The sequence below is a fragment of the Mustela nivalis genome (genome assembly GCF_964662115.1).
Source record: "Mustela nivalis genome assembly, chromosome: 2".
NCBI classification, from domain to species: Eukaryota; Metazoa; Chordata; class Mammalia; order Carnivora; family Mustelidae; genus Mustela; species Mustela nivalis.
In genome coordinates this window covers 125,612,935-125,620,469 of record NC_139021.1, presented here as the reverse complement: position 1 = coordinate 125,620,469, position 7,535 = coordinate 125,612,935, and the positions used below count along the sequence as shown (strand labels likewise).

The following is a 7,535-nucleotide window of genomic DNA, read 5'->3' as shown; positions in this document are numbered from 1 at the left end:
TTTTTCTTTAAAGTAGGTCCCCTGCCCAAAGTGGGGCTTGAACTCATGTCCTCGAGATCAAGAGTCCCATGCTCTACTAACTGAGCCAGCCAGGGCCTCCAAATAATCTTTTTTTTTTTTCTTTTAAAGATGGGAGTTGGGTGCCTGGGTGGCTCAGTTGGTTAAGCATCTGCTTTCGGCTCAGGTCATAATCTTGGGGTCCTGGGATGGGGTCAGCAGGGAGTCTGCTTCTCTCTCTCTCTCTCTCTCTGCCCCTCCTCCCTGCTTATGTTCTCTCTCCATCTCTCAAATAAATAAATAAAATCTTTTTTAAAAAAATAAAAGATGGGAGTCATTCGACTGTGCTGTTGGGAATGATTCGGTTGGGAAGGAGAGGATGAAGACATAGAAGAGTAAGAGAATAATGCATGGGGAGAGAGGATTTGGAATCTAGTCACCCTGGGCCTCAGAGAGGGGGTGAGGTCCCCTGGCCCCTGCTGTAATAAGAAGGAACAAGACAGAGATGAACACAGGTACTAAAAGATTCAGAGATTCAGCGCTGAGAAGAAGAGGGTCCTTAATAATGTCTGATGTCCAGTGATTTCTATTTTGTCATTGAAGCAAGAGGTTATTTTCTTGGCTCAGCAAACCCACATCTGTCTCTTAGCAAGCTTTCCCTGGAGCACTGTGGCATGGTGGTCAAACATATAGGTCTTGTAGTCAGGCAGACTGAAAATTTTTTTTTTTTTAATGTCTCGGTTGCATGGAATGGAATTCACTGGAATTCTAATAATACACTTAAAAAAAAAGATTTTATTTATTTACTTGACAGACAGAGATCACAAGTAGGCAGAGAGGCAGGCAGAGAGAGTGGGGCGGGGAGCAGGCTCCCCACTGAGCAGAGAGCCTGATGTGGGGCTCGATCCCAGGATCCTGAGATCATGACCTGGGCAGAAGGCAGAGGCTTAACCCACTGAGCCACCCAGGTGCCCCATAATAATACACTTCCACCCTTAGTCCAGGCTGGTGCTTAATGACTAGCTCCTCTGTGTGACCTTAGGCAAGTAATTCATTGCTCTACGTTTTAGTTTTCCTAACTGCACATCTCACTGACTACTATTTAACACAGAATTGGAAGTCCTGGTCAACACTATTTAAAGAAAGGTATTTTCCCATTGCCTCTCTGAGCAAAACCCAGATGCTATCAAGAGAGAGAAACTTCTCATTCCAGGACAGAATAAATGAACAAAAAGCACAGTAAGAATATAGAAAATCAAGAAAACTTCCCCTCACTTTTCCTGTCAAGGTATGCATAGAATAGGATAATTTTGGGGTACCTGGGTGGCTCAGTTGGTTAAGCGTCTGACTCTTGATTTCAGTTCAGGTCATGATCTCAGGATTGTGAGATCGAACCCTGCATCAGGTTCCATGCTAGGCATAGAGCATGCTTAAGATTCTCTCTCCCTAGGGGCACCTGGGTGGCTCAGTGGGTTAAAGCCTCTGCCTCGGAGTCAGGTCATGATTCGAGGGTCCTGGGTTTGAGTCCCTCATCAGGCTCTCTGCTTGGTGGGGAGCCTGCTTCCTCCTCCCTCTCTCTCTTTGTCTGTCTCTCTGCCTACTTGTGATCTCTGTCAAATAAATAAATAAAATCTTAAAAAAAAAAAAAGATTCTCTTTCCCTCCCTCTTCCTCTGCCCCTCATCCCCCCTCTTAAAAAAAAGTATAATAATTTTGTATGAACTCTGGGGTAAAGTAATAAGGCAGACCTGGGGGCACTTGGGTGGCTTGGCTGGTTAAGTATCTGCCTTTGGTTCAGGTCATGATCCCAGGGTCCTGGGATCAAGCCCTGTTTGGGCTCCCTGCTCAGGAGGGAGCTTTCCCTCTGCTGCTCCCCATGCTCATGCTCTTTCTGTGTGAAATAAATAAATAAAATCTTGAAAAAAAAATGCAGATCTGGCTAGAAGGACCAATCTAGAAAGATGCCAGAGCCCAGACCCTGATTATTCTGAGAGCTGAGGGGGATCAATAGTTTCATTTCCCTATAATCCTTTTATGGCACGCCTGTTGAGATGCTCTTAAGGAGAAGAGGTGAGTGAAGGCCAGATAACTCAGAAGGATTTCATGGAAGAAGTGGCAGTAGAAATTGGCCTTGAAAGATGGTAGGTTGGAGGGACAGTATCGATGGGAAAAGACATTCCAGCAGAGGAAATGATATGAACCAGAGCAGAAAAGTGGAGAAGGCTAGATCTGTGGGCTCTGGGGAGGGCTGAAGGCAGTGACAAATGACAGCAGGGGATCTAGGTTGAAATGCAATGGAATTTTTGTTCACTAGACCCAGAATAGGGAAATCCTAGAAATGATCACATTCAGGCTCAGGGAAGAAGGAGGTGAATATTTTTAAAAAGTCTATGTGTTGGGGAGAATTGAGGAAATAGACACTTCCATATAATGCTAGTGTAATATAAATGGTATGACCTCTTTGGGGAAATATTGGCAGAATCTAACAATGTTACAAATGCACATGTCCTTCGACCCAGAATTCCACTCTGAGGAATTTGTTTTACATATATAAGTATACATCGTGTGTATCTGTATCATGCTCTTTCTGTGTATCATTTTTGTAATAGCAAAGCTTGAAAACAAGATTTGGAAATACTGAATATCCACTAACAGGAGCTCATTGAATAGATTATGGTACATCTATTCAGTAGAATACTATATAGTTATAAAAAGATCAAGAAAGTCCTATGTACTCATGTTTCCAAAGATACTTTACTTGGAAAAAGCAAGTACAGGGTACAATGTTTAAAGTGCTCATGCAGGTGCAAAAAGCAAGGGAAAGAAGTGTGTGCATGTGTGTGTGTGTGAGTGTGTGTATATGTATTTATGTGTAAAAGAAGAGTTTCATGAAAAATTAACATTGATTGCTTGTGAGTCAGGAAACTGGTTGCTAAGGGACAGGAGTGGGAAGAAAGCTCTTTATAGCAGATCTTATTCTTCCAAAAACTTGAACTCATGTGGATTCATTATGTATTTAAAACTAAATAAATCAAAATTGAGAAAATCCCTGAGACTACTTTAAAAACCCACACAGCATCCATGATCCTCAATGTTCTCAACGAGCAGGATACTTCCTGGGAGGAAAAAAATTTTGATCAGTTTACTTCTTTTAAATTAGGCCTTTGTTTATTCTACTTTTACGAGTCTTCTGGATTCCTGTTTCCATATTAACTATTCCAGCAATGGTCACTTGGTTCCACTTTAACTCAAAATCTCCTAATATCATCTGCACTTAATTCACCATCCGAAAACATTTGATTGTGCTTATTTTGTACATGGGTTTAAATGAATCATATCATTCAAGCTTCAGACTGGAATGAACTGTGTATGGATATCTTGTGGTTATTCACATCATTTAATTCTGTCCTTTTCACGTAGGGGCTCAATAAAGATCTAACAATAATGCTATTCCCATGCATATTAACAAATGACCCTGGTGAAATGAAGTCTTCTCATTGTTTTCCTCCTTGAAAAAGAAATTGAAAATTGCCAAATGCACATTTTCCCCAGTTCTAAGTCTATGTCTAACCACACCCTGTCTGGACATAAAAATGCAGCCTCATTCGAGTTTGTTGTGGGTAAGTACTTCCAGACACCAGTTAGCAATTTCTTCCTGTCTCGTGATCCTTATCCCCAAAAAGGGAAGAAAACATTTTGGTAGAAAGCTCAAGAATTTTTAAATCAATCATTGTGTCAATCAAGCAGATATTCCTGAAGTAATATCCTTGATCAATACAAGGGGTGCCTGGTTGGCTCAGTGGATTAAGCCTCTGCCTTCGGCTCAGGTCATGATCTCAGGGTCCTAGGACTGAGCCTTTCATTGGGCTCTCTGCTCAGCGGGAAGCCTGCATCCCCCTCTCTCTCTCTCTGCCTCTCTGCCTACTTGTGATTTCTTTCTCTCTGTCAAATAAATAAATTAAATCTTAAAAAAAATACATAGTCTAAACCCTTCGTAACAAAAGAAGAGGAAAATTTCTCATAAAATAGGATGGTATCTCCATGGGAGGGCCCTGTTTAAATTCCATTATAAAGGAGTGCTAGACACAGCCTGCATTCTTGTTGTAATAAATATTGCTTGAAATATTTAAACTCTCCGGGCCGTGGAATTTTGTGTTAAAAATAGTTGTTCTTGTTATAGTTGTAGCTGTGTTTTAACAGATTGGTACATTTGCTGTAACTGCATGTTTCTGCCCACCCAGACTGCACGAGTCCAGTTTCCTAAAGCAGGAAAGAATGGTGTCCACCAGTTCACCAATTAGTACTTTGGAAAGAAGACTGGAGGTGGACGGACCAAAGGGAGAAGATGGGTCATCTCTCCTTTGGACCAAAGGGCAAAGTGGGGGCTTTTGCTAAACCAAAGGGAAGTTTTTGATGGCCCCAAAATAATTTTATTATTTCTTTATTTATTTAAAGATTTTGTTTATTTATTTGACTGAGGAGACACAGCGAGAGGGGAACACAAGCAGGAGGAGTGGGAGAGGGAAAAGCAGGCTCCCCCTACCCCCAAGCAGGCAGCCCAATGTGAGGGCTCAATCCCAGGACCCAGGGATCATGATCTGAGCCAAAGAGAGATGCTCAATGACTGAGTCACTCCCCCAAAATAACTTTTTTAAAAAAAATTTACATAATCCATAGGTACTAAGTAATAGGAAAGAAGAATAAGGCATCAGAACAAAGGCAGCAAAAGCTTTTCTGCCTTCTTTGACCACTATCAGCCACCGTGTAGGTTTTCAATAATATTCTTAAGCCGATAACATTCAGGCTTACCTCTTTTAACAGGAGTATCCCAGAACATGCTCTTACAGAGCTCCTGTAGCCCATCCAGCATCATGAGTTTGATAGAACTCTGGCTCATGCTGAGGATCTAATATCCCAGTTTCAGTACCAAAGCCCGGTACTCAATTCTGTTCCCCTCTTCCCCCAGGCATTCTGAATAAAATACTCCTTAAATACAGAGGCAGCAAGAGGAACCATTGAGTAGTTGCTGTCCGCTTCTCATGTAGTTTCTAAATACGTCCTCTAGGTGTCTTCAGTGACCAGTAATCGCAGAGATTTTCGTGCACGGGGGCGCTCTGTTTGCAAAAATGAGTTCTGCAATCCTTTCTTTATAGTGTTTGGATGATCAAGAACGAAGTATTTGGATTCCACATTTGTCTTTTGTGCAATAAATACTTCCGAACATTGAGAAAACTTTTCTGCACTCATCTTAGGTAAAATAGTGATCTCATATTTGTACAACGTGACTACTCAGGAAACTCCTCATGTAAGTGGTTTAAAATAGGTTGTTTAAAAAAAGAGAAAACAACCCAAGTGGCTAAAGCAAACCTTTCTTGGGGTGCAGGGGGGAGGTTAAGAAATAAAATGTGCTATTATTGAAAAATGTGAATCTAGTCTGGATTATGCAAATTAATCGGCACAAAAGATAGTCTGAGTAAACTCCTCAGTGGGTTTAGGCTGTTAGGTTCTGAGATCCAAACTCTTCCTTTGTCTTTGTAAATTCAGATTTGGGGCGCATTCTAAAAATATACCAAGTAGGAAGATCGTGTTGTTTTCTAAACCTTAGGGAAAGAGTTTGAGGAGGGGGACGTGACCTGGACTTCGACAGATAAATGTGTGTGGGGTCAGTGTAGGTTGAGCTAGGGAGTTTCTGTTGCAAGAGTCCCTGAAGCTTAGCGTAAGATATTGATACCCAAGAGGTCTGCAATATCTTAAAATGTCCATTTCAAGTAAGTTTCATTCAAATATTTTTCAAATAATTTCTTACATTCAAAATAAGTAGGCAAGACAATTAATTTGCAATTACAATTAAAAGATAATAATAAAGCATTCCACGAAATCATTTCCTTTTGATCCTTTGTCCCAGGAGCGACAGATTATCAAAGCATTTCTTTCTTAAAGCTTTGATTTGGAAATAGTTTCAAACTTACAAAAACTTTGCAAAAGTAAAGAGAGTTGCAAGGAACAATCTTAGGTCTTTTATTCAGATTCACTTATATTTAACATTTACACCATTTGCTTTGTCATTTGTGCCCCTTGATCTCTTCCTCCCTTTTTCTCTCTTTTTTAAAATTTTTTTTACTTTTCTGAACTCTGTAAGGGTAAGTTACAAACAGCATGGCGCTTTGCATCAAAATTTTTCAGTGGGTATTTTCTAGGAAGGATTACCATAAAGTAAATTTACTTCCTAAATTTACAATGATATAAAGCTTTTTTTTCATCTGTTTTCCATGTTCTGATTTTATCAGTAATCTAGTGATGTCCTTTTATAGGATTTTTCTCCACCATTGGATCCAGTCTGGGGTTAGGGGTTGCACTTAGTCGTCAAGTCTCTCTAGCCTCCTTTAATCTGAGCAAATCCTACCACCTTTCCTTGTCTTTTACCGATACTGACATTTTTTGAAGACTATAGGGGGGCCTCGCCTTTCATTGTGTGTTTCTCTGTTTCTTGTGATTAGATTGAGACTGTACATTCTCAACCAGGTTACTGCCTAGGTGATGTGTCCTTTCTGGACATTACGTTTGGAAACATACAATGTCCATCTCTCTCTCTTGTTGGTAATACTAATTTTCATATCCTGGTCAAGGTGTTGCCTGATTTTTAAATTATATAATTTACTTTTTCTTTCTCTCTTACAACTGATAGGATTATGCAAATATCCTGCATCTCATTCAAAATTTCCTCCAAGATTTAACATTCATTGACAATTCTTGGTTTGATCTTAACCACAAGAGTTGCAACCACAGTACCACCTCTGTATTTACTATTTGATCCTCTGCATTCTACTGTAAGCTAGAGACCTTGTTTTTTTTTTTTTTTTTAAAGATTTTATTTATTTATTTATTTGTCAGAGAGAGAGAGAAAGAGAGAGAGACAGCAGAGGGAGTGGCTGGCAGAGGCAGAGAGAGAAGCAGGCTCCCTGCCAAGCAAGGAGCCCAATGTGGGACTCATCCCAGAACTGTGGGATCCTGACCCAAGCCCAAAGCAGACGCTTAACTGACTGAGCCACCCAGGTGTCCCAGGACCTTGATTTTTATCTATATATCATCTATCATTATTTTTTTAATCATCTATCATTATAATCACCATTATTATCTATGTATTTTTGGAATGGACACATGAGTTCTTATTTATTCAATGGTTTAAAATTCATGATTGGGGGTGCCTGGGTGGCTCAGTGGGTTAAAGCCTCTGCCTTCAGCTCAGGTCGTGATCCCAGGGTCCTGGGATTGAGCCCTGCATTGGTGGGGGGCTCTCTGCTCAGCAGGGAGCCTACTTTCCTTCCTCTCTGCCTACCTGTGATCTCTGTCTGTCAAATAAACAAATAAAATCTTTAAAAAAAATAAATAAAATTCATGATTGATGCTGGGACATTGATGCTCAGGTTGTTCCAGATTTGGCCAGGATAGCCCATTCAAGCTAGCCTTGGTGTCTTTGCAACATGCTTTCATCATTATTTTGAGTACCTTCTGACTTCCTGGCAAGCAAGATATCCCAGG

General features: G+C 40.5%; 1 long non-coding RNA gene across 1 annotated transcript; it reads right to left on the bottom strand.

The window, feature by feature from the left end:
* Positions 1 to 2,996: 2,996 nt before the first annotated feature.
* LOC309859453 lies at positions 2,997 to 5,102 on the bottom strand. The gene is made up of 2 exons (XR_014308712.1): positions 4,806 to 5,102; positions 2,997 to 3,112 (listed from the first exon to the last, which is right to left on the bottom strand). It is a non-coding gene; the product is annotated as an uncharacterized lncRNA (long non-coding RNA).
* Positions 5,103 to 7,535: the final 2,433 nt, after the last annotated feature.